This window comes from Grus americana, chromosome 7 (assembly GCF_028858705.1).
Source record: "Grus americana isolate bGruAme1 chromosome 7, bGruAme1.mat, whole genome shotgun sequence".
Classification (NCBI taxonomy): Eukaryota; Metazoa; Chordata; class Aves; order Gruiformes; family Gruidae; genus Grus; species Grus americana.
Window position 1 is genome coordinate 37,676,523 of NC_072858.1, and position 25,609 is coordinate 37,702,131.

The 25,609-nt window shown below is 50.0% G+C and overlaps 1 long non-coding RNA gene across 6 annotated transcripts in view; it reads right to left on the reverse strand.

Moving 5' to 3' along the window:
* The window catches only part of LOC129208435 (uncharacterized), a 137,040-nt gene that overhangs the window by 90,259 nt on the left and 21,172 nt on the right, over positions 1–25,609 (reverse strand). For 5 of the 6 annotated variants that reach the window (XR_008577819.1, XR_008577817.1, XR_008577821.1 and 2 more), the window contains 4 exons: positions 23,335–23,468; positions 22,617–22,712; positions 21,563–21,851; positions 20,990–21,123 (listed from right to left, as the gene is read on the reverse strand). This is a non-coding gene — a long non-coding RNA (uncharacterized LOC129208435). Of the gene's footprint in view, positions 1–20,989; positions 21,124–21,562; positions 21,852–22,616; positions 22,713–23,334; positions 23,469–25,553; position 25,609 lie in introns of those variants that run through there. The other variant, XR_008577822.1, reaches the window with a different exon arrangement.

Here is a 25,609-nt window from a genome sequence, read left to right on the forward strand (position 1 = left end):
CCCTCAGATTTATAGGATCCGACACTGTGGTTTAAATGAATCCCCGATGATCTCGTCTCCAGCTCGTGCCCCGCTCCCACACCACCCTTTCGTCTGGGCTCCGGCTCGCCCGCTCCGCGTGGAACAATAATCCTTCCCAGGCGGGTCGGGAGCCGTATCCGTGCTCCCACCCGCCAATCTCCCATCGTTTACGTTAGCAGGGCCACCGCTTTGCTGCTCCTCTCGTCCCATACGGCAGCGGTTGGGTTTTCAGCCGGGGACGCAACCACAGTAGTAGGCAGTGGAGAATCCACACTGCGCGGCTGCGGACGGTCAGATGCTGCGCGGCTTCAGAGGAGACTGTCCCCAAGACAAAAAAAATCTCTCCGACATGCAGCTCCCAAAGGGAACAAACTCCTCGCCCTAGGGCCCCCCTCGCAGGACAGCCCCGGCATCGTTTTGGGGTTAAATCGGAAATGAAAACTTCCGTCTCGCACCACATCTCCCCTTCCCGCCCGGGGACCACGAGGGAAGAGCTAACGCAGAGCGGAGCCGGTCCCGCAGCGGTGAGGGGAGCCAAGGGCAAGCCGAGGATTCTCTGCCCTCCGAGAGCAGGACAGGAAAAGGCGGCATGCCCCCCCCCCCGCCGGGGAGGCAAGCGCTTGGCACAGGGGTGGCTCCCGGTGATGCTTTTGAAATCTCCGCAGGAGCCTGCTTGGAAAAACGCCTTTCCTCTTTTTGAAATCATTCCCGAGCTGTTGAGCACAACAAAAAACCAACCCTGAGCTCACAATGGCAAAAAACTACCCCGAAACCTCCATCCCCCTTGGCAGAAGCACACAGGTCACCCAGCGAGGGGCGCGAGCAAGGACTCATCCGAGCTGCACGGCCGCTGCCATCCCACGCTGCTTAGAAATAATTAAAAAAAAAAAATGCATAAATCAAGATTAAAGTAACAGTAGCCTATATGAGGCCGATGCTTACCCCAGTTTAAATCACTGAAAGTCAATTAAAAAAGGAAGAAGTAACACACGTTTGCTAGTAGAGGGTTAAAGAAAATCAAATTGGCAACCCGGAGAAAATTGCTAGTTCAGTCTGCGCAACAAGAGCCGGTTAAAATAATCTTCCAGCAGCCATATATTTTTCTATAGGTGCCCCACGTTCTCCCTGAATACTAACTTGTTCTGTCGCCTCGCTGCAGCCCGGGAGGTGGTTCCTTCGCGGCTGAGGCATCCCGCCGACCTCCACCTCTCACGCTTGTTTTGAGACAGAAATTGGAAGTTTGGCCTCGCAACAGAGCTTGGTTTGTAAGCTTTGAGGACAGACAAGAAGGAAAGCCCAGAAGAGATGGGGCTGATTTACCAAGCACAAGAAATACCACCTCTGTTTAACAAACTGGGTAGCTGAAAACACAAAACATCTTTGACGAGGAGAAGGCAGCACCACCTACTCAGGGAGTCTAATATTTCTCCTGGACTATTTTTTTTTTTTTTCCTTTCTCCTTTTGGCCTATTTTCTGCATCAAGAGAATTTCAATTTCCCTCCAAAAGCAACTCGATACAGATCACGAGAAGGAGAAAAAAAAAAAAAGTGGGGGGAAAAAAGTGTTGGCGCAGCTTTTACTGAAGGAGATGCCTATAAACAGCTGTACTGGAGCATGTAATTCTTTCAGATAAAGGGTATTTGGTATTTTCTAAGAGACTCCAGATTTAAACCCCCAAGTTTGGTGTTAGGCCTGCACTCGGTTATCAGATTGACACGTCCTGATTAACCAAGGAGAATGAACCTCTCGGATTGCAGAAAAAGCCGATTATTTAAAATAAATCAAAGGTTCCTCTCCAGTTCGGATCACGTGGACAGCCGGTTATTTTTAAGTCGATCCATGCAAATACATTTTGCCCTGGCACCCCCGGGCTTGCCGAGCTGCTCCGGCCCCGTCTCCTTCACTCCTTTCCCAGCCCCTTCCACCATCTCCCGCTTCATCCCGCGGCACGAATCACACCGCTAGTAACTCGTGACACCATTAGCTTTCGCCGTCACCGGAGCTGACAATACAAAAGGCCCTCGAGAGCTGTCTGCAGAGACACAATAAATGAGATCTCTTAATTAACACCTCCCTCAACTAAATAAATTAATTTTATGCAGCTGATATGTCGCATCTTCACAGTTTGAGGGTGACTGAAAACCTCGCTCTCCTCTGAGCCGACAAAAAGACTTTTTCCATCCCTCGGAAGCCAGGCTTGCAGGAGAAACACCTCGCCCGGACCAGGGAAGGGAAGAAATTCCTCTGCGAAGAAAGAGACGGCCAAGCAACCCACCTCCTTTTCTTCCCCCGGAGCAAAACCAGCTGCAGCTATGCTAAAGCACGGAGAAAAAGTCAGGATGCTTCGCCTCCCCGGTGAAGACTTGTGAACCCAGTTTTGCAGTGAGTGCTATGAAAGCTAGATCGTAACGATTAAAGGAAAAAAAAAAAAAGGAAAAAAAAAAAGAAAAAAGGATTTTGGCACACAGGAGTTAAGACTTCAGCCCTCAACCTAGAGGCAACTGATGGGCAAAGCAGATCCCGCACCCCCGGCAAAATGGGGCTCACCGCTAAAAAAAAAACGGGGCTTACCACTAAAAAAAAAAAAAAAAAAAAAAAAAAAGACATTCTCCTCCAGGTCTGAATCACCAGCTTTTGGTCCTTGAAGAAATGCAATCGTCCAAAGGAAGAGAGTCAAGGCTGAAATCAGATTGTATTATCCAGGTTATCAACAGGGCGCCCCGCAGAGATGCAGCCAAGAATTATTTCCTCCTCCCTCTCTTTTGCCTGGTGGAGCATGAGAAAAGACTCATCCTATTTATTTTTTTTTTTCACTTTTTTAAGGAAATTAATCAGATTTTAAGTGGCTTGGATTTAAAATCAATTTCCCAATTAAAAAGCGGCAGGTTTATAGCTGGCGCAGGCTTGAAGCCGGGCCTGTTTGTTTGCCGTACGGGATGGATGCACAACCCCCAGATTGCCGGGGTTGTCACTACTGTGACGAGAACTTTTTAGGTAACCTTCGGGGATCCGTTTTCCTGCTCAAAGCCAATTTAAATGAGACACAGGAAAAAGACACTCGTGCTACTGCCAAGTAAAACATCACCAGGCAGCGAACGCCGAAAGGTATTATAAAGCAACGTGCGCCTTCTTCGTAAGAGCAAGGAAAACCGTCTCCAAGAAATCAGGGACCAGCGTGGGTGGATTCTCTGACGTCTACTAAGGGGTTGGGTCGCTCCGAATTTCCACCCCGTGGGGAACACCAACAGCATCTCCTCTTTGCCCAGCTCCCCTCTCCTCACCTCTGAAGGCATTGGTTCAGGGCTAGACTCTCTTATCTCCTACAAACAGAGCTTGACCTCTGCCGTATTTGCAGCAAGTCCTATTACTTTGGGATGATTCAGAGCTAGAAGCTGATTATTACAAGCCAGGAAGGAGCATTCTGGCTTCTTTGGTGTTTACAGCTTTTATCGCAAAAAAATCCACCTGCGCTAGCTATAAAAATAGATAAGATCTCCCAGCAAAGCCTGCTCTACTCAAGATCCCATGTCACTAACAAGTCCCTCTATGCTCTGGGAATCTCCCCTCACCTCCCCGGCGAGCAAAAGGTACAAGGTTTTCCTCCAGTTCAATCTGGCCTGTGATCCTGGCTTAGAGGAGCTCTAGAGACGACCTTAACGCCGACAGCGCGGCGCATCGCTGCGCTGAACAGGGTCACGCAGCAGGTTGGATCAATGCTTCCATCATCTCGGCACTGCGGCGCACGCCAGCAGCCGCGAACGTGCGCTCGCAGGAAAGACCAAGCGATGGCAAAGGGGAGAAGGAAGAAAAGGAGGTTAAAAAAAAATGTTTCTATCCGTTTTCATGTGTACTTTCACGCCCAGAGCATAGGAAGCTCGTTCGCGGTGGTGTTTTTTCGCTTGCTTCCAGGCTTCGGGGAAGATTTTTGTCCCCTGCCAGTGCAACGTAATGTAAATGGTAGATGTTGGTCAGCGAGGCCAACGGTACTCAACAGTATGACATTCATTCAAGCGGATTTCTGCGGTGCATGAGAATTACTGTTCTAAGAAAACGCTGTCTGCTTGGGTCAAACACCGGCACGGAGGTACCCAAGTTGTTAGCAGAGGGAGGCGCGGAGAACAGAAAGGATGCTTGAAGAGCAGCAAAGACGTGAGATGAAGAACGGTCGTACAGAAAAGCCAGGAGATGGACCACAGACAACTTGGAGGGAGGAAAGGGATTGGAGTAAGTAGCTGCAAGTAGCGATGAGGGAGCTGCAGGAGCCCGAGGGTGAGGAGATGTCGGAAAGCCATCACAACGAAGTAAGGTTGCTGGAGCAGGGAGTGCCGGGGGTTGGCATCCGAACGAAATGAGACTGCACGTAGCCAGCCTCGAAGTCTTTTAGGGTTTCTCAGAGCCCTGGCACCACCAGAGAGAATTTGACGAGCTGAAAAAAAACCCCTCACCTTGCATTTTAAAAAGTGTCTATCTCCTACGGCCGAAGAGGCAAGAGAAGAGGACAGGGAAAACATGTGAACACCCCATATCAACTGCAGGGGAAGGAAGGAATCAGGAGTCATGCAGAACCCCAAGATTCACATCTGTTGATGGAAATTAAATGAGTTTGCATGTAATTGCCTCCTTCCCACACTTATATCTGACCCATCCTTTGGTCTTTCTCACTCCAAGAGCCCCTAATTCTAGTTGACCTGTTCCACCAAAGCTTGAGAAGACAAGGGGGCTCCCCGGACACGCAGCTCCTACCAGCTTTCATGAAAATCTACGTCTGCACCAGCAAAGACACCCAGACTAGCGCAGACCTGGACAAGGACATCAACAAAGCTGCGATGTTGTGCAAAGGGTATCTAGACGGCACGGGGCACGGTCAGACAGACCAGAGGAGCGTGGTAGAAAAAAGGCAAGGACAGAGAAAATCAGGGGGTTTTTTATTTATGTCCTTTCCCCCTCGCTACTGCTCACAGCAGAGCTTGCTGTCTTCCTCCTGCCTCTCTCAAGGAAAGTCATCCCTCCCCTTTTCCCATCGTCGTGAGCGAAGGGCTTGGCTCGGTCCCACCTGAACCCCAGGGCCAGAAGCTGCGATAAGCCCAATTGCCAGCACCCAGCTCAGCTGCTGATCCAGATGTCCCTCCAAACACAGGGGGGAGATCCTCCGGCCGCTGAAGCAGGAACAGTTTCTGGTTTGAAATTTTTACAAAGTTACTGCTTCCACAGGAGAGGGAGATATTAAAGTTCATTTTTCAGTGAAAAAACAAACAAACAAACAAAAATATCCCTGAGACAACCCAAAGTCCCAAGGGGAACTAAGCCAAAGGACAAATCCGTGTGGGAGTGCTGGAGGGGACGAGAGCTCCCGCAGCACGCTGCCATCACCGCCGTCTGGATGCCCTGAGATGACATTACCACTTCTGTCCTCATCTCTCCTTTCCAATTCCCAGAGAGTTAAGCAAAAGTTGTTGGTTTTTTTCTTTACTTTTCTTTTTTTAAATAATTTTTTGAAACCTAATTTTTGGTTCCCTGCAGTCTTCATGGACACACCTCAGCTAAAAACGCAGTTTCAATGACATATCATTCATCCCAGGCCTGAGAGGGAGCAAAGAAATTGTTCGCTCGCTCCACAAACAAGCACAGGAAAGCCAATATTCCCTCCCATTCCTGCTGTTTCATTAAACTAATTTTATGCATGAGGTGAGATTGCATCTTTCCTAAAAATAATAATAATAATGAATACATTTTTCTCCAGTGACAGCATCACCGATGGGCTTTTGCTTTACCGCCAAGCAGACGTTTCAAGAGAGGGCGCGTCTAGAAGCCGCCTGGTTCAAAATGCACCATGAACAGCCAGAATTGGCATCTGAAGGAATTTATGAGGCTTTCTGGGTTATTCGGGAGCAGACAGGTTAAGGAACCACAGCACGTGGAAGACACACGCAAACCTGTGTCCAAATCAGCGCCCTTCCGAGGGTGAATCGATACCCGTAGGACCCACGCACACAGACTAAGACCACCGCAGCAGAGATTCAGGGACACTAACTTTGTTAAAACATAATCCTTCCCAAGTCCAAAATGCGACTCTGAACAAGGATGCCAGATAGCACCTCACTGGGGTGGGGGGGGAAGTAATATCCAAGGTGAGCAGGGGATCTCCGATCCCCACATCCCCTGCAGAGAGCTCAAGGATGACATCTCCACCTGGTCCTCTTCCCGAGCCCCAAACCCCAGTTATAACGGAGAAAGGGAGATGGGAAGATAAATAGATAAATCAAGTCCTTGCAGAAATGCTGAGAAACGCAGGAGCAGTTTTAGGGGGAGAGAGCAGGTTACAAGGAGGCATCTCAGGAGAGAAGCTGACTGTGCAATGCAAGGAGGACAGGGGGGAAAAAAAAAAAGCAGCTTTTAGCACCTGTTTGCTTGCCCTTATAAATAAGAAAAGAGGCAACCGCAGTTAGGGAGGACAGCAGACACCCATCTCCCCTCGAACCCTGGCTGCTGTCCCCTCTGTGAACTCCACGCTTGCTTCAGGGCTCCAGCCGGGAAAGCTGCAGCTGCAGGAGGAGGGAAAAGGCGAGGGGAATGGCATCGCGCTTCCCAATGGAGGCGGGCGCGGAGGAGGCGCAGCCCTCATCACGCACGCAGACAACTTTCCCAGAAACATATCAGCTATAATTAAAGGGTAAGAGTCATAAATACAACCGCGGAATTAAAAGCGGAGATAAGTCCGGAGCAGAAAAGCAGAGCTTGAACGCAATCGCATCTACGTCCTCAGCTGCAGCGTCCGACCAGCCCTCGAACCTGGTTTGCACTGCCACGGCGCTCAGCGTTTCCAGCCGAGGGACTTCACGCATCCACGGAGATGACGAGGGCTTAGCTGACAGACCAACCCCGAGCACGCAGCCCCCCACGCCAGCGAGACGTAGGAAGAACCCCTTTTCCACAAACAGGGATGGAGACACCTCCCCCCCATCGTTAGCTCCCAGGGCTGAACGTGTTTAGGTCACGAAGCACGGAGGCCAGAATAAAGCAGCTATTTAACCCCGAAGGGTGCCCAGACCACCTCCTCCGCCTGCCACAGGGCACCCTGAGCACCCAAGGCTTTTTATTAGGTGGTTATGACCCACAACCGCACCGGAGTGAGCCCGCAGCTGCAACCTCCAGACCTCGTCACCGAACCAGCGAGGTCCACGTCGGCTCAACCGCCCTTCTTGGAGCCCTGCGTCACTTGGCTTTGCGTTATCTAGCAGGAAAGGCTGGTGAAAAGAACCACGTCCTGAATGACAACGAGCAACGAATAAAGGCACGGAGAGGGGAAAAGCAGCAGATTTGCAAGCCCGGTTCTCTGGTCACGCAACGGACAGCAGACCACCGCAGCACACACAGCAAGCTCTCGGTTTTTCCTCTGCTGTGGGGCACTCCAGAAATTCCTGCCCTGTGGGAGAGAGTGAAGGGTGTTTGCACCCATCATCAGCTCCCGTTAAGGAGAAGGCGGGCTGTGCTTCAGACAACAGGTTCTCTGGACACCAGCTCCTCGCTCCCACTCGAGGATGAGGAGAGCGACAAAGCTGGAAGACCTCAGTCCCTCCGATGAGGAGTTACAGCCGGATCCTCTGCTCCTCCGGAGACTCGAGCAAAGCCGTGCCAAAGACTTGACGCCGTGCCTGCAAAAGGCAATAAACAAACGCAACCGGCGCTGGAAGAGCTGACTTGCCCGTCAATGCCCGGTTTCAAAGCGTAAGAGGAAAACCGCCTCTGACAGCCTAGCAAGCACGGCAGCGAAGCCGTGGAGCGACGCCAAGGCGCCGTGACCTCCTGGTTCAGGAGACCAACGCGCTCCTGCCCTCGGCCAGCAGGACAGGGGAGCAGCCGGCCCCAGAGGTCCCAGCTGGAGTCAGCCTCCTGGCTAATTCCACTACCACGGGGACAGAAGACACGCCATCAGCTATTCCCCGTTATTTTTAGTACCTGATGACTGCCCTGGAAGGTGGCCACAGTGGTGGGTCACAGGGATGACTGTGGAAGGGACAAAGGTGCCAGGACCGCATCGGCAGCAATAGATGCCAGCCCAAGTTGGAAGGGGTCGCCGATAAAGACGCAAGCGTGCCGAGCACGAGCTCCATCCTCCTCTCTCTTTCCCCGTTCACCTGCAGAGCAGCAGCTGCCACCAGCCCCGCCGGCACCGACAGACTGGTTCATCTCAAGACCACGGATAAGAGTCACTAATTATTACTGAAGAAGAGGACAGGGCATTGCCCTGGAAAAGGGAAAAAGGTGACAGCAAAAAAAAAAAAAAAAAAAAAGCCCCGTAGGTCTGGTCCCAGGGTGAACTGGCAGCTGCGTTGCACCACCTGCAAATAAATCGCACCCGCCAGCCAGGGTGACCGCTTCCCCCAGCCCGGACCGACGCGTAAGTTGTCTTGGCATCTCCTAGGCTGCTGCTGGCCATCAAGAGAAGGAGCTCAACACTTCAGTAGGGATTAGGCTGAAAATTAATGACATTTTCCTTTATGCCACCAGAAAGACGCACCGGAGAGGCATGAAGGGAGGCAGCTCAGCTGAGAGCTCCAGCAAGGACTTCAGCCTGGTTTTCCACCTCATCTAACATATTCCCCCCCAAAACAGTCTTTAGGAGAGCATCTCAGAAGCAATGCAGGAGGGTAACGGCAGCGGGAGGAGGAGATGAGAATCGGACCAGCCACGCACGGAAGAGCAGCTGGAGCCGAGCACAGCCTTGCCTTTGGGTTTGAGTTACCGAAGAATTATCGATTCACTCTCCGCCTGCGCTGGGGGGCTGCAAGCAGAAACACTCCCGTGCATTGCACAACAGGGCTCGGCTGGTGAAATCTTAATGTTGAGGCACCTTCACCAAACAGAGCCAAGGTAACGCTAAATAAATAAAGAGAAGGCACGAGAATTTCAATATTCTTTTTGCTACTTTAGGATCCATATCATAAAAAGCAGGGATTGAGCTAAAAAAAAAAAAAAAACCAGGATACACAGCACTCTGAAGTCATCCTACAGATGCATGAGGCATATTTTGGGGCGGGGGGGAAACACAAGACGAAAACACAAGACACAGCGCAGCTGCCTCGTATTTGGTGTGTAAGGTTTGACCCGGTTGGGATCAGAACACGTACAATGCTGACAATTGTCAAGCTGCCTTGGGGCTGCATCCTATGTGTCTGTACCAAAATACCAGGGTGGCAAGGAGTTTGAAGGAGCAGGGAGAAGTTTGGCAAATTAAATTCTTACCAATTCACCCCCTTTAAGGTCTTCCACCATCAAAGAGAGGTTTGACCGGCCCCACCCCAGTGCTGTCCTTGCAGCATTGCTCACCCACCGCCGGCATCTGCCCCGGGTAGCACTCCGCAGCTTGGGAGCTCCCAGCCCAAATCCCTCCCTGGTGCTGCCAGGGAAGCCAGGACCCAAATCCGAACCCAGTGGAAGGCAGCTCAGGTGGCCCCGCAGTCCTTCCTCGGTGGCCCGTCCACCAGCTTTGGGCACTCTGTTGCCCCTCAGCGTTGGAGGGGCTTTGCTGTGCCCAGAGGCTTCCCGCTCCACTGAGAAAGTCCACGTTTTTGTCCTTCCGTAAATGATTTATTCAGCTTTACCTGTAGCCCAATTATATGTCAAAGCATTAAGGGACTAAAAAACAAAACCAAAAACCACCCACCTCGATGTGCGCAAACTGTTACTTCACTAAATTAGCTTCGTTGGTTGTATTGTTTAGGATTATTTTTTTTAATGCTTTCTGATCAGATATCTTTTCCATTTTGCTTTATGAAAAAAAAAAGAATTGGTTAGAATTAATCTAAAACCTACAATAACGACAGGGAAGGGGAATAGACTTTTACAAAAGATGGGCACTAACGGGGTTAGAAATGCACGCTTTGGAGATGCGAGGCGGTAGGTTGGGAAATTTGGTGAAGCATCACAGCAAAGGGGTTTTATTTTGGCTGCCTGAGAACTTCCACATCCCCTCCCCAACTTCCACGTGGGATAAGATTGATAATGATAACTAAATATATAATTGAAATGAAACGAAGGGAGCGTTGAAGTTCGAACAGATGCACTCGCCTGTCCTTTGCAAGAGCCGCGCGCAGAACAGGAGCCTCAGCGCAAAGCTTTGCTCCTTCATCAAGAGGAATTGTTTGAATATCTGATGTAGCACGCGTGCAGCTAAGGCTAGTTAAGCGCCGACACTCGGAGAATGTGAATGAAGGCAGGCGTTTTTAAAGGCCTTGGAGGAATTAGGTGCCCAAAAGACACACAGGCAGGCGTTTAATTCCCCTGAAAACCCAGTATTTCAACTACCTTGCTAAAGAGATTTCTTGAGATAATCCAGAAAGCTTACATAATACCTACACAAAGATATTTTTTTTCTTATGATTTTTTTTCCCCCCCCTCTCCTCAGGGACACTTGGGATTCAACATTATGATTCGGTTGCAGGAGGAACTTGGTCTTACACTTCTCCTCACAAGGCCTCCAGCCTTTTGGGAAGTTTCAGAGTGCATTTCCTAGTTATTATGGTAATAAATGAAGAAAGGCTCCAGTCTAGTGTAACGGGTACAACCTGCAAGCAAAGAAATCCCTTTTCTTCCTCACCCCTGCTCCCCATCCATCCGCTGCCCGTATTTTTAGCAAAAAGGCAAGCTTAAACACACAAGCTACACTGCTGCACGTAAAACAAACAGAAACATCCAACCTCGTGAGCCAAGGGCATCGCTGAAGCCACATCCTGGAAGCATCACTGTAGACAAGGTGAGGTCAGCGACCTCGCTGCCCACATCCCCTTCGCAAGAGTTTGAGGGAAACACGAGCAAAGGCACCTGGAAAGCTGATTTAGGGTATTATGAAGCATCTCTCGTTTCCCAGGCCTAGGAAAGAGCTGTGCAAACGAGGTATCTCAAGCTACTGCCATCCCAAGGCTGCTCAGCATCCGCAGCTCCCCGGCACACACACAGGAGTAACCTGGATTGCCAAAAAGTCCTTCTCCATCAGGGGTACCGAGTTATTTCCAGGGCCGTATTGCGCAAGGGCTGGAAATCGGCTCCGATCGCCGTTTTGTGCCTGTTTAAACCAAGAGCAGAGCCCCCTCCAGGGAATCTCTTACCTGTGGGGGGGGGGTTTGGCAGAGCTACCTCGGCTGGAGGACACCATCTGTCCCCCGTCTGGCCTCCTGCTCCGCGCAAGAAGGACAAACGGACAAAGAGGCATTGGGCGCAGTGATAAAAAAAAATTAAAAAGCACCGAGGATACTGCAAGGCTCCTGACCATGCGGGAAAGTTATTACGGTTAGAAGAAAGCCACCTGCATCAGAAGGGAGCGAAGCCAGCAACCGAGATCCATATCAGGGGACAGGGAGGAAGGTGGGACGTGATGAGAATTGCCATAAATACGAGGCTGAGGCAGAAATCGTAGGAAAATAAGGAAAGGAAAAGGAGCACTGGGCAATGCGGTGTCCCTGGTTCATTGGATCCAGCCCTCCTGCAAGGTCCAGCTCTAAAAGCGGGAAGGGTTCTATCCCCTCTATTCCCACGAGGAGGCTGGCCCAGAGCCTGATTGCTCTCTAATTGTCAGAAACGATCTTCCACTTTCTATGCTGAATTTATTCTGGGCCAGTTTACATACATTTGTTCTTGTGCCGACACTGTCCTCGGGCATAAATAGTTCTCCTTCGCTGATACTCTCCCCTCCCCGTCTTCCACCCATGTATTTATAGGCAGCTATCTTCCTCAGCTTTCATTTCCCTAATTTAATTAAGTCAGGCTTTCCTCGCCTTCCCTCCGAACACACGAGCTTCGTTTCTCTTATCGTGTTAGCAGCCCTTTCCCAGCGCCGGTTCTTCGGTCCAGCTCCGGTGCCCCTTCGAGGAAAACACGAGCCGTACAATCGCCAGCGGTGATCTCTCCTAGAAAACAGATGCTTGTGAGCAGAGTGCCTAATTGCAAACTAACGGAGACAGGCTCGTCTTTTATCCTGTCAGCTATTTTGAATCAGATAAAGATCATAACTAGTGTTCTGGAGCGCAAAGCAGGTCCCGTAGTGCTTTTGCAATGTATTCAGTTTACATTTTGGCTGAGTCGTCTCGACGTAATCCTGACCCGTTCTTCTTTTTCCAATTAGGCTGCGCCACTTTGCAAAACCATACGATGCCCGTCAGATTAAATATTATCCTGTTTGGGGTTAGACAGTGGCTCATATCGCAAAAGGAGAAAGCTACGTCCGGCGGAGCGGAGGACAAGGAGAGGTTTCTGTCCTGCTTTTCTCGTGAAAAGAGAGAACTCGACAGCGGACGGCACGGGGCGTAAATATTGCTGCTTCACTTGGCGTTTGGGGAAGCAGTCAAATCCACGGAGTCACTAACAACTAAAGATTATGCAAAAGCAGCGAAAATGCGGCAACTACAAGAGCAGGATACGTTTAGGTGATCAAGGCTAGGGTGCTCGGATTCAAGAATTTTAAGCCAGCCAGCCAAGGAGCCATTTGGATCATTTAATGCTCATTTTAGTAAGAGCCAGAATTCCAGAAAAGCTTTCAAAAGATGGAAAAAAAAAAAGCTAACATCACATCAATATACAGACAGAGGGTACGGTGAGCAAATCCACAGGGCTTTAACGAAACCAGACTTTACACTACTTTGTTTAAATATTTGATTAACAACGTTAACAATGTTAGATCTTCCATGCCACCAGCATTTCTCATTTTCTAACTAGATGCCGGTACTCAGCGTGGCCTTCCTTCTAAATGAGTAAAAAAGGGACAGATTAATAAATGCAGCCAACCGCCTGAGGACTCGCCCAGGCTCAAACCCGGCTGCAAGGCAATCTCCATCCTAACTATTCCTGGGAGGTGGTTACCTCCTGGATGTGACACCTTAAGAAGAGCAGAGGCAAAGAAATTTGGTGTCTTTGCAGCTGGTATTAGGCTGACATTTAAAAAAAAAAAAAAAAAAGACACTGTTGAAGAGCAACTCTGCTTTTCAACCTATCCAAAAACATTCGTTAGCCCAGCCAAACCTGTTTTCTGCCTCGCATAAGGATGCTTTTCTCCCCTTCTCACCAAAGACCTAGGCCAGCCCTCCGGCTCAACAGCAGCTTCGTTGCGCTCCACGCAGAATAACAAACTTCTCGCGCTCCATCCGAGCCTCCCCTTGACGACAACGGGTGCAAGCTGTCCTTCGTGTCACCAAAACCAGAGGCAAAGGGGTTACATCCCTCAGTTTTGGTGGCCGTTGACGCCGGGGAGGTGCCGGCGCTCTACAAGGCAGCGCAGAGGAACGCAATACAGCCCCCCCGCCCCGCGGCATCGCTGCTGAGTAAGGCGTTATTTTAATACCATATCCCCCAACGGCTCGTTGCACGACCGGGTACCATTTCACGGGATGATTTTTGATCACCCAGCAAGCAAGACAGGCTCCCTCCAGCCAAAACGGAGGAGAAAAGGTGCAGCTGGAGACCAATTTGCTGTAGCGCGACCGCCAGAAATAGCAGAGAAAAATGGAAATATCCTCACAGAATCCCTAGCTTTTCAATAAATAAGGAAAGTTGTTGTCAGGATGTAAAACAGGCAGGTGCTATCCGTAGGAGAGCAAACGGTAGCGGGGTGCGATAGGGCCAGAGGAACAGTTATCTCCAGCCACTCACTCTCGTTTCTCTGCGGAAATCGCATTTGGTGCCAGCTCAAAGACACAAAACCCACCAATATTTCCAGCAGCACGAGAAACGCAACCAACACATCAAGAATTTGTCAGAATGACAAAACTAGCAGGAAAAAAAGAAGGGGAAATATGTTCTTTTCAAGCACCTCCACAGGGGATTTGCAGAGATCGGGCGTTAAAAATACAGCAAACGGCCAGCATCCCCCAACACAACTCACCTCATTTGCGATTTTACACTCCTGGGTTGCTGGGGCTTTTCTGAGCCAACAATTTCTGCTACAAGAGAGAAGCGCCCGCTACAGAGGACTCAAGATGGTCTCGTAATGGGTTTTCTTTCAGCTAGAAACAAGCAGCTCTAATGCAAACGGAAAATTATTAATACCGAGACAGCGACTGCAAAGCACCCAGTGCTGTTGAAACATCAGCTTTTAATTGCAGCGTTGCAATTCCCTACAATCCAGCAGGAAACCCAAGCCCAGGCTGTCCACCACGCCGTGGGGGTGACCAGGCTCCCCCCCCCGGCCTCTCCAGCACCGCCGAGGGCAGCGCTGGCAGAGATGGATAGCCAGCCCCGGGGCGGCGTGATTGATTTCCCTCGTTAGCCCGAGCGATTAAGTGGGACAGAAGGGTGGCCGCAGAGCTGACGGCAGCCTGGGGACGGGGTGTGGGGAGAGAGGTTTGTCTCGCTCAATTTTGATGCGAGCAACCCGATCCCAAGTGTGACGGCGGGCAGGAGGAGCAGAAAGCCCTGGCTGCTTGGGGCTCAGCGCATTTACGGCAAGGGTTATGTGTTGCACCACAGCTGGGGACTTATAAAATAAATTGGGTTTTATTGCCGTTTCTTCTACAGTGAGCTTTCTCCTTTCTGCATATGAAGCACGGGTGGAATTAAGGCTCAAACAGCCGACGCTGGCCAGGTGTGGTAGAGCAAAAGGACCTCTTGGTGATGAAGATACACACGCCACTGAGTTGCCACCGACCATCCCGAGTGAACGCATACACGGCCTGGCCCAAAGGAAAAAGGTCCCAGAAAAGTTTCTTTCTAACGTACACAGCTCAGTTCAGCTCGTGAGATCAATCCTTATTTTTCATTTCCACACTGCTATCGCTCCAAAATAAAACGTTCTCCAAGAACTCAATGCCTGTAACGCTGAAACCAAATCTTAGGGTGAGGCTGCAAAATGGAAGAGTAAGAAATCACTAAAAACATCTCTACCTCCCATGGAAAATTCTCCTGCAATCTCAGCTTTAAAGGTAGGTTAAAACTGGTTTGGTTTGGGGTTTGGTGGTTTGCAGGGAGAAGGTTTTTGGGCAATCAAACAAAGGCACGAGCCGTCACGCCGTGACGCCCACAGCACGACAAATGTGCGAAGCGATCCCTAAACGTGGCTGCCGCAGGCCATGACAGAAATGAAAGACGGGAAATGGTAAATCGGCACGGACAGGAAGAGGAGGAGGAGGAGGAGGAAGCAGCACCAGAGGGGTACCAGCCCCGCTGCCTTCGAGGCAGGTCGTCAGCTGTGGCAGAGAGCCCCTCGCTCAGCGGGGACTAAAAAACACAGAGAGGGGAGGCTGCCTCAATTTTTCATTGCTTCCCTCAAACCGGCTGCCCCCCTCCCTCCACAGGCAAACGAACAGGACTCGGCTAACCACACACTCCAACCCCATGGAGCTCCTGACGAGCCCTCGCCCTCCACCGACTTCCCTGGATCTGTGGGGGGGGGTTCTCAGGAAAAAATCCGCGCCGGCTGGTTTTTTTTGTCCCTGCACACGGCCGCGCCAGGCTCAGCCCCTTGCTCCGAGGTGGGGATGCAGGCATCTGCCTGCGCGTATAATTGGGCATGTATATAGGTCAGCGCCGGCTCGTGGGTCCGGTGGAGGCACGTACGCATTTTTCTTGTGACCTTAGGCAAGCTGGAAAATGTCACTTACTCGCTAGGCAATCGCTAAACATTTTGGTGCCCTAAGTGACCACCTGCTCCGCGTGTGCAGCTCTGCGGCTGTGGGAGCGGGCTGCAAGCACATGTCTGCAAGACTGAGAACAGGTTTCTCTTTTTTTTTTTAATACATTTTGCTTGGTTTGTTGGTAAGTTGGTTTTTTTTTTTTTTTTTAAAGGCACACAGAGTGATTTAGAGCCCAAAACTGGGGCAAACATCCCTACGCACATACTGATCCCCGTTCTCATCTGTGCCTCTGCAGTATCCTTCGCGTCCCCTTTTTGTTTTAACCCTGCAAGGCAAACCCTGCCTGCCGCCTGGCTTCCCAACAGCAGCACCAGAAAGCTTTTATTTGAAGCGGGGCTGATGCCGAAGCAAAGAGAAACGCCTGCCGAGAGCTGAGAAGCCAGCGCACATCCTAAAAGCAAAGTCCTGACCGAGGAGGTGGCGCGGGTACCCTGTGCAGCCCGTATTTACATGCCGAAGGAGCCACACGTGTGCCAGAGGGGCTGTTTTTTCTTAGTCCTTGGCTCCTCCATCCTTGGGGAGGAACGTCAACATCTGGCACAGGAGTTAAGTTCGCAGACGGGTGTCTGCTGCTGAATCCCGTGTTCATTAAAATAAGCGTGTTCGGGGAGCGGGCTCGCAGCACCGTTTGGAGCAGGCACCCTACGGCAAGCACGGTGAATCCTTCCTTCCTTCCTGCTTCCATGGAGGCAAGAGGAGAAAGATGAAAGGGATGAGTCCGAGTGGAGGAAAGGAGCGGGGAGACTGCGCAAAGCTGAAGTTCTCCAGGAAGACAGAGGGCAGCCAAAGATGCTTCAAAAGGGACGATGCTTTAAAAGGGACCATGCTTTCTATCTCCTAGCAACAGATGCCAGCATAAGGCCAAGGGGGATGGTCAGAACATAGTCTCGGCTGAGGAAATGGGGGCTTTGCCAAGTCTCACCCCAACGGACCCCCAATCCCTCCCCTCCTTGGGCTCCTTACGGACACCAAGACCACTGCCCTCGCCCCAGCTGGGCTGCTTTTTGCCCCCGGGTGAGAGGTTTGGGTGTTTGCAGCTCCGCTCAGAGCACCTCTCTTGCTCTCTTCCCTGTAGGATCCACCCAGCTTAACTCGGGGCGATAGGGCAACAATTCGGGCCGTAGCCGTGCACGGGCAACCAAGCAGCTTGGCAGCGAAACGGAGGACCCCAATATTAGGCATAGGATGGTGCTTAGCTGGGAGTGAGCTCTCTGCCCCTCGGGGTCTTCTGCTGCTCAGCATTTTGGACTCCATCTGCTTCCCTGCCAAGTGTATTCATCCAGGAGTAGCAAACGGCAATATTTACAGACCCCAGAGCATCTGGCACCAACACGTTTTAACCCACAGGGAAACGGCTGGAGGACACCACACTCAGTGCTTTTTAAAGACATTAGAGGGGGGAAAAAAACCCCTTGCGTCTACAGGAAAAGCCATCCTCCCTCCATTGCTGTATCAATTACAGAAGATGCATTAAAAGGTTTCAGTAATGATTTCTTGTCAATAATCTGCATCTTCAAATCCCAGCGTCCTTAGTCAAGCTCTCCTGGGAGCAAGACGTCCCAGCAAAAGGGACACACCGCAGATCCGACAGCAAAGGCAAAGACACTAGGAAAAAAGAGAGATTGGGCAGAGAAAAAAAGATCAGAGACAGCAATCTGTATGAACACAGACAGATCACGAGTGTAAAGGAAGGTGATTCTTCACCCTATGCCTATACAAATGATTTCCTTCCCTTCGCGGCACTCTCCTCCCCTCTCCCCTGATGATTTGAAGGTTTTGGGAGCCACAGTAAGTGTGGCTGTTTTTCCATGTGAGTCAGCCAAAGATTTAAGTAGGCAGGAGGAAAGCACTCTCTTTTTCCATCAGTGTTCAATAGAAAGACAGTAAAAAAAAAAAAAAAAAAAAGAAAAATCAGGGAAGAGTCCAAGCTGGGAATCGTTAAAAGAAAACACAACCAAGAACATAAAAAACAGAGAGATGGAGTGGAAAAATACACTGAGGCGATCCTTCCAGCTCCGAGCCAGCCTCCGACACTTTTCAGGTACGTTAAGGTCTTAACGCAGAGATTAATCTGCAAGCTGCCGAGCTGGAGATGGGCAAACCAGCCTGGGAGGAACCTCCTTCACACCAGGCGAGATCTTCTGATAATCCCCAGTCGAGAGCGAAGGAGGAAAGTTGGCCAACGCGTTTGCTCAGTCCTTGGGTGATAAAGAGGAGGGGAGAACCGAGGGCTGCTGCCGGTTACGATAAGGCTGCTCTATGAATGCTGATTATCAGCCTGGCCCCGGCTTGCTAATCCAGATCTCTAAGCCCATAACCCTTTGCCTGACCCCGCAAAGCCCTCGTTCGGGGCCAGGGCTGTTTGAGGCAGGCGCTCGTGTTCCGAGGGTTTGGTGATGCATCCAGGCATGCTCGCTAGCCCGGTTTCCTAAGGACCCGTCTGTCCATCTCTTCATTTCTGAACCTCTCAGTCTGCTTTAACTACATCCCAAAAGAACAGAAGACATCCCCTCCAAAAAACAAAAAACCAATCACCGGGTACCACAAATGTCATGCTCCCTGGTGAAAGCAGATGGGGGGATATTTTTCTGATTCAGAGGAAAAGCCAGAAACTGGGAATTTCTCCCGTGTTAAACTGCAGAGAAACCACACGGGAAGTCCATGAGCCTAACCGCAAGCGAAAAGCAGGCTTTTTAGGCTTGCGGATCACGGGATGGCTTATTCTCCTTACGCAAGGAAAATTCAATAGGGTGGAACAGAAGAAGCTATTCTTGATGCAAACAAAACTCACCCTCAGACACGTGATGTTGCAGGACTGCATTTCTTCTGTCCTTCTCACACTTCGACAACATTCCCAGCTGACAGGAACAGGAATATTGCAGGACAAGGGCTTGGCTGATTATTATCTTTTTTTTTTTTCTTTCCAAGACCTTCACCTTCCTTTGCCACCAAACATTGCTTGGAGCCCATCCAAAGCTTTCCAGGAGCACAGCATCTTGAGCGCGCACGCCTTGCAGCTTTTCCATTCTTCTTGACGTTATAAAACTGTCTTGTAAAAGCAAAATTAAAGGCTTGAGCGCTGGCCACAAAGCCCTCACTGTGGACGTGTTTTCTGTTGTATGCAACTCCAAGACAGAGGGAGGGGGGGTGGAAGGGAGAGAGCTTTATGCATTAAACTTCTTTATAAATCTATTGAAGGCATTTCATCACTTCCCGACATTCCTCTATAAAACCCATTCAGCTACGTTTACAAATTATAAAATCAGTTTTATGTGCAGGGTCCAGCTAATGGCACAGCTAAATCTAGGGAGCAGGAAGATTAGATGCTTCTCCCTTCCTCGTGGTGGAATTTATTTTGCGGCATCCCTGCACAAGGAGCAACATCCGCCCTGGGTTGGAAGATTCTCCCTCCCAAATCAAAGCTTTCAAAGGTCACAAGAGATTTGACCACTAACTGGAAAGTTTTGGAGAAGCTGGGGGGGGGAGGGGGGGGGGGGATGGCGCAAATAGAGATGGATGGCTCGGGGGAACATTTGTGGTCCACAAAGACGAAGTGTTTCTGGTAAATTAGAGAACGCAAAACAGGAAAACTTAAGTCCCATGCAAGATAATTAACAGGATGGAGGGAGAGGGGTAGGATATTAAGAACTTTTCAAGAAAATGGGACAGTTTTCATTACTCTCCTCATTGTTGTAAAACCGGTGTACGCCTCACCCCATGCTTTCAGCAGATGACCATGGTGGTGGTCACCAGCTGACCGCGTTTGGACGTTACAGAGGTGCATTTCTCTCTGCACCTGGGACACAAGATACCTGGCAGCTGTACTACGTGTCCTCGGTACCCTGCCACGCTGTTCGGAGAAACATTGGGGAGCACCAACCCGGCTCCCAGCGGTCTCCCACTTCTTGGCTACAGCCCAGCACAAACTGCCAGGAGGGGAGGGGGGTGAAACACCTCAGCCCTTCCTACCCAGGGCCAGCATCAATCCTGCCCAGCCCCGTGCTTCATCCCTGCTCACATCCCCTCCCCTCCCTGGCCTCAGCACCTCTCCGGACTCCCCAGCGCAGAAAGAAGCTTTGACGTTGCTTAGCTGGTCCACGGGGATGCTGCCTGCTTCCCCACGGCAGCCCAGCAGTCCAGGCTTGCGAGAAGGGATCTTCTGGCAAAGCAAGGTCACCTCCCGATGCGTTTAACCACTCGCTAATCCTCGCACTGCTGGGGATCAACGTCGCAGGGCAGGAGGGGGAAAAAAAAAAACCCACAGCGGTTCCCCCAATTAAGGCTGGAGGAAGAAACGAAAGCTAATCAGCCTCGAGCACAGGGGACGCGAAGGGAACAAGCTTCTTCAAGGCACGTTCTCAGCTTTAGTTCTTTGCTCCCTTTAAAAAAAATAATTTCCCTCTGTAGCGTATTAATCACCACGAGTCAGCCTCAGCAAGAGTTATCCATGGAGCCACACAGGGACTGTGAGGACACTGTGTTATAGCAGGATTATTTACTTTTATAACCTTTACAGAAACAAGAGATTAGAAAAACTTGCTTGCACACAACAGCAGCGACCGCCTGATTCATTCCTGCGCCCTCCCATTTGTGCGCACGTGCCAGAAGGGCTGATGCTCCGGCTGCCACCGTGCGAGCCTCGCAAAATAGCCCTGCCACCACGCAGGGGTGGCTTTGGAGGGTGGCTTTTTAGGGGGTGCCTGCCTCCTATCCCACAGGGTAGCGGCACGCAAGGACTCAGGACCGGAGGCCGCCCGGGGATGCCCCGTGCCCCAGGGATGCACGTGGCCTTGCACATCAGCACAACACAAAGTGGCTTGCGCAGCAGGACCCTCGGAGCCTCCCCGTCGCTCCCGTTGGGTTTTCCTCTCCAGCAGGCATCGGCCACCAGCAGAAAGCCTCCTAAGCAGCCCTCAGCCAGAAGCTTTCCAACGGCTCGGGTCATTGCACGCCAAGAGCGAGCTGCAATAAGCCGAGAGCCCTCCCCTGACAACCAGCCCCAGCTGACGCGCAGCTCCAAGCACGCCGCATCCCTTGAGCGAACAAATGAACAAGCTCTCTTCCTCTCCTCCCTGCCCTCTGATGCACGGCTGAACTCAGCTCTGTTCGTGGTACTTACTTCCATGTTGGCTGGCAGAACAGCCCGCCCCACGCTCCCCGGCGAGTCTTCACTTGAGGGTTAGCAGAGATGGGGAGACCGTTTCCCTGCATGGGGCAGCTAGTGCCCCTCTCTGCGCTTTGGGGGAGCCACTGCAAATTTCCAGCAAATTTACCCCCTCCGCAGTCCGCTGGGTGCAGCATGGAACCTCTTCAAAATCCAAACGGCATGCGGGGAAAACAAAACAGTTACCTCCAGTCTCCGCTGCGACGAGCCTCAAAGCGAAAGTGCTCTTACATCCCTGATTTCCATTTGCCCCTGAACCCGTCTTGCACCCTCCAGAACCATCTCCCATTTCCACAGGGCTCTGCGGGTGACATCCTGATCTAGAGAAGTATAAAGGAGTCTTTGTTTACAAGATAAGAGCCACAAAATGCAAATAACAAGCCCCAAATAGCGCAAGATCAAACGGGGACTGTATCTACCCTTTCAAAGGCACCCAGGCTGCAAAGCTTGCTATAAGCAATGGTTTTGTTTGCAACATTAAATGTGATACTAAAAGCATCTTCCATGTGAAAATAACATGCATAGGAGTTTGTTTATGTTATAACTTTAATCTCTCCAATAACAGGTCTTTAAAGCTTATTTTAGGCTGAAAAAAATAATACTGAGTAATGAATCAAGGCCTTGAGAGGCTGATAAGCAGCAGGGAACCACTGCAGAGAGCGTACTTCTGATTTAATTAAAGTCTTAAACGTACTCCAAGAAACAAAATCCATCCACCCATCAATATGATGAAAAGACTGCAAGTTCTCTCAAACTCACCCGGCCACCTCATGAATCTCCATGGTTGGGAAAGCGAGGAAAAACGCAGCCTTCTTTCACTTCATTCTTCAAACCAGCAATTTCCAGACAAGCCCGAGCCGTTTCGCTGCTCCTGGGATACGCTGTACCCGTGCAGTGAGCAGGGAGGAGGCTTCAAAGCCTTCTTGCAGCAGGAGGGCTTCCCCAGCTGGACCTCAGCCATGGGTCTGCAGGTACTCCAGGTTTACGTGGGGTCCGTGAAGGAGCCTTGGAGCATTCCCGGTTCAGGGGGAGAGATGACCTGACTCACCTGAAAGGAGAGAAGCCAAAGGGATTTAAGTCTGTACTCAACATTAGGCATGCAAGTAACGTCTTCTCGAATCAGACCAAATGAAAAAAGCAAATATTTGCTAGAACGAAAAATGTCAAACGCTTGGCGGCTTTCCTTTTGCCTTGTGGTTTTGTTCATGGGGGCTTCAACCACTTAATAACCATGTAATTCATGGGGGTTTTTTGATTTTTTTTTAATTTTTTTTCTGGACAGGGAGGTGGGGTTTTTCTGAGGCAGCAAGATGAAGTTTTGCTTACCTCCTCCTAAACAAAATTTAAATCAAGGAGGAAAAAAAAAAAGGTTCACTGGGGAAGCACCGCACATTTTTTTTTTTTTTTATGTTAGCGTTAGCTTCTTTTTGGCTCCAAACATCGCTTCAAGAAGCAGAAGTCAAAGCATCTCATTTCACAAATGCACAAAGAAATGGTTTGATTTTTTTAAAATTGCTACTTTCTCGTGTAATTTTTTGTTGAGTTCAACACAAATAATTTCAGCTGACCTGAAAAGCCTGTTTTTCAACAAGTGCATTTGTGGATGCTTAAAAAAAGTCTAGTTCTTTAGCCTGTATTTGTGCAAAACCACTAATTTTTAGTTGTTGGCTTTCTGCTAGAGATAATCACACTGAACAAATGGCTGAATAAATGATTCTTCTCACAGGTGTATCAACAGGGCTGACGGAAAGAACAAAAAAAAATAAGACGGTGTACAAGAAAAGGCAAAAATATAGCGTGCATAGATACGAACCACTAGAAATGTTTATAGAAACAGAGCACCAAGGCTGGAATTCTCGTGCTACCAATCCTCTTTTTGCATTCAGGTTTCACGTTGCACACATACTCCCTGTAATCAGAAAAAAAAAAATCAAATGAAGGAGCCTAATTTTATCTGGAAGAGCTTGGAGGGACCTCAAGAATAAATGCTTTTCGCTTGGAGCCAGTGTTTGAGTTTCCTTCTTGCCGAGAGGAGCGTTAGTCCCCTGGGTAAGCCGGCTCCTTCTTTTCCCCATTAAATAATTCTGACTTCACGAACCCATCAGAAAACCCGCATTGTGGCCTTTGACAGTTTACCTCTATAAAGGCAAAGTTTTGTCGAAGAAATCATTTTCTGCAAATCATTCAGGCAGCATTACTCACATTTGTCCGTTCCTCCCAGCCTCACAGAGACAGCTCCGGTAATTTGTATTATTTTCATTGCCTTCCCTTGGACCCTCATCTATCTTGACCGAATGAACTTGCAACTTTTATCTCATCTTCCTGCACCAGCAGATCAAGACAGAACTGCTTTGTCCTGGCCAAGAGGAAGGGGTTTAAATACAATTTTCATTACCTTTTTTTTTTCTTCTCTTGCAAACACCCTAAATGCCACTAATAGCCCAGTCTTGGCCTTCAGAGGGGTTTGACCGACAAGGAATAATGGGCACAAAGACAGGATTGGAAGGGCAAACCTTATGGATTATATTTACCTCCGTTGCTTTTATTTCTGCAACTCTGACCAGCCTCTCCTTCCCTTCTGATTATTTTTTTTAAACCAGTCAAATTATCCTCCAGGCATCTCTCGGGCCCACACATCTCTTCAAGCCACATGCAAAGCGGAGCACTGAAAAAAAGATGAATATTATAAAAATGCTCTTGAAGGTAATCTTAACAGGTGTTCAACCTTGCACGCTTCTGGGCCCAAGAGCACATAACTCCTTGGGTTACATCCTGGGGTGAGAAACCAGTTTTTGAGGAGCTTTTCCACGCAAGAAACATCCTAAACACCTGATATTTCCTCCCACCCACCCCTCCAAACCCCAGCATATTTCTAGAAGATCTGTACATTTATATCTGGCTGCTTAGCAGGGAAATGCTCTTTGGAACCCTCTCCACTGTATATTTTCTTCTGACATAAATATGAATTAAGGTTATGGCTCAGCATGATCTTCCCAGGAAAAAGTGTAGATTACATCGATACGACCCATTAAAGCAATCTTAAATACCCACTGATGGTTCATTATTGCAAGTTACTTTCCTTCCCCCGACGTAGAATTTGCTCAATATATTGGAGAGGAGAAGAAAATAAAAAAAGTCTCCAGGAAGGCATTGCCTGTGCACCGCATTAATAAAAAGGGACAACGCGAGGGATGGGGGCTTGACAGAGGAGTCTCCATTTACCCAACCCCGCACCGGATGAATCAAAATACCCCTCCGGAAGGGCACGGAGGCCAAAAGGAAAACTAATTAGCAAAATTCAGAAAGAGCAAGGACGTCCTTATCCCACGCAGGAACAGATCACGCCGTGTGAAATATGAGAAAGCACGGATAAAATATTACATTACCTGCCTGAAAATGCTCAGGAACCCAAGAAAGCCGAGGGCTGACCCACGTCCCGTTGCGTGTAGTAAATAAACGCAGCAGCCTGCACGGCGCTGTAGCTGGGAGCAGCGGGTGATCGCTTATGGGATGGCCTGCAGCGGCTATACGGGGCGATATAGGTCAGAAGATACGTGGCTGAGGACAGGACCGCTGCTCCCGCAGCGAAGGGACTTCCCAGGCACAAGTTCATACGCGACATTAAACGTCAGTGCCTAATTAACTAGTAGGTTTGCGGCTGCTTTTTTAATATCTTTGCCCCGCTGCAAGGCAAGAAACGTTTAGGTGCAGAAGAGGGGGCGGAGGGCTCCCCAAAGCATCGCCGCTCGCTCCTTCCCCACCCCCTGCGCGGAAAGCAGTGACAGGAGGAGGCTGCGAGGCTCTTCCAGCTCAGGGGAGACGGGACTTCACGAGCCCTAAAAAAACCACAAAAAGCCTCTCTCCCTTTATGTTACACTTTGTCTCTGCAACCTGAAACTGAGTTTATAAACATTTTGCTGTGAGTCTAGAGGGATTTGAATTTTTTTTTCTTTGCACCTGTATGATTCAATTTTAAAAAAAAAAAAAACCCACCAAAAAAACAACAACAAACTGGAGAAAGAGGAGCTCATGCTATGGAAAGAAAAAAACTGCTCAAACCCCAGGCTGAGAGGAGGGAACACATACGCTTACCAGCTTTTCTCCCTTGCAGACAGCACAGACCTCCCAGAGGCAACCCCCTTTTTCCAGGCATCCCTGCATCCATGGGGTCAGGAGCGAGAGATGCTCCAACAGCCTTTTCCCAGTTGCTACGGGGCCCGTGGTACCCAAACCCTTCCCCTAACAGGACGGCTCTTGCACACCAAAATCTGCCCCAAATGGCCAAGAGGCTCCCGTGGGCACCTCTCACGCCACGTATAGCTGGGGGTCCCCGGGGACGAGCACCCTAAATCATTTAGAGGAGGCCAGGCAGCTTGCGGGCTGCGGCTGCAAGGTGAGATGCAGCACATCTTCCATTCTGTTAATTCGTAGTATTGACAAAACATAAAATATTAACGCCAGAGAATACGGAGTTCTCTTTAAAGAGATTGATTGGCAAAGGTTGGGAGCGGGCCCTTCGCCGTGCAGAACAGGTCAGGCTAAAAGTCTTCACGGGTTGGAGAAGATGCCATCTCCTCCCACCAGCCCAAAGCAGGTGGTCCTCTGCAGGTCCATCTGCTAACTCCTCCATTAAAACGCCACCCCATGATGTCACACTCCTCCTCCCCACCGTCACCCACCTGGAAACAGGGGACACCTGCCCGGGGTGGGGGAAAGGGTGTAAGGGAGCCGAGACCAAACTGAAGCCTACCTTTTTCCCCCCCCAAATTTCCAGTTGTGTCAGCTTCTTTATTTGCTCCAAGTTCC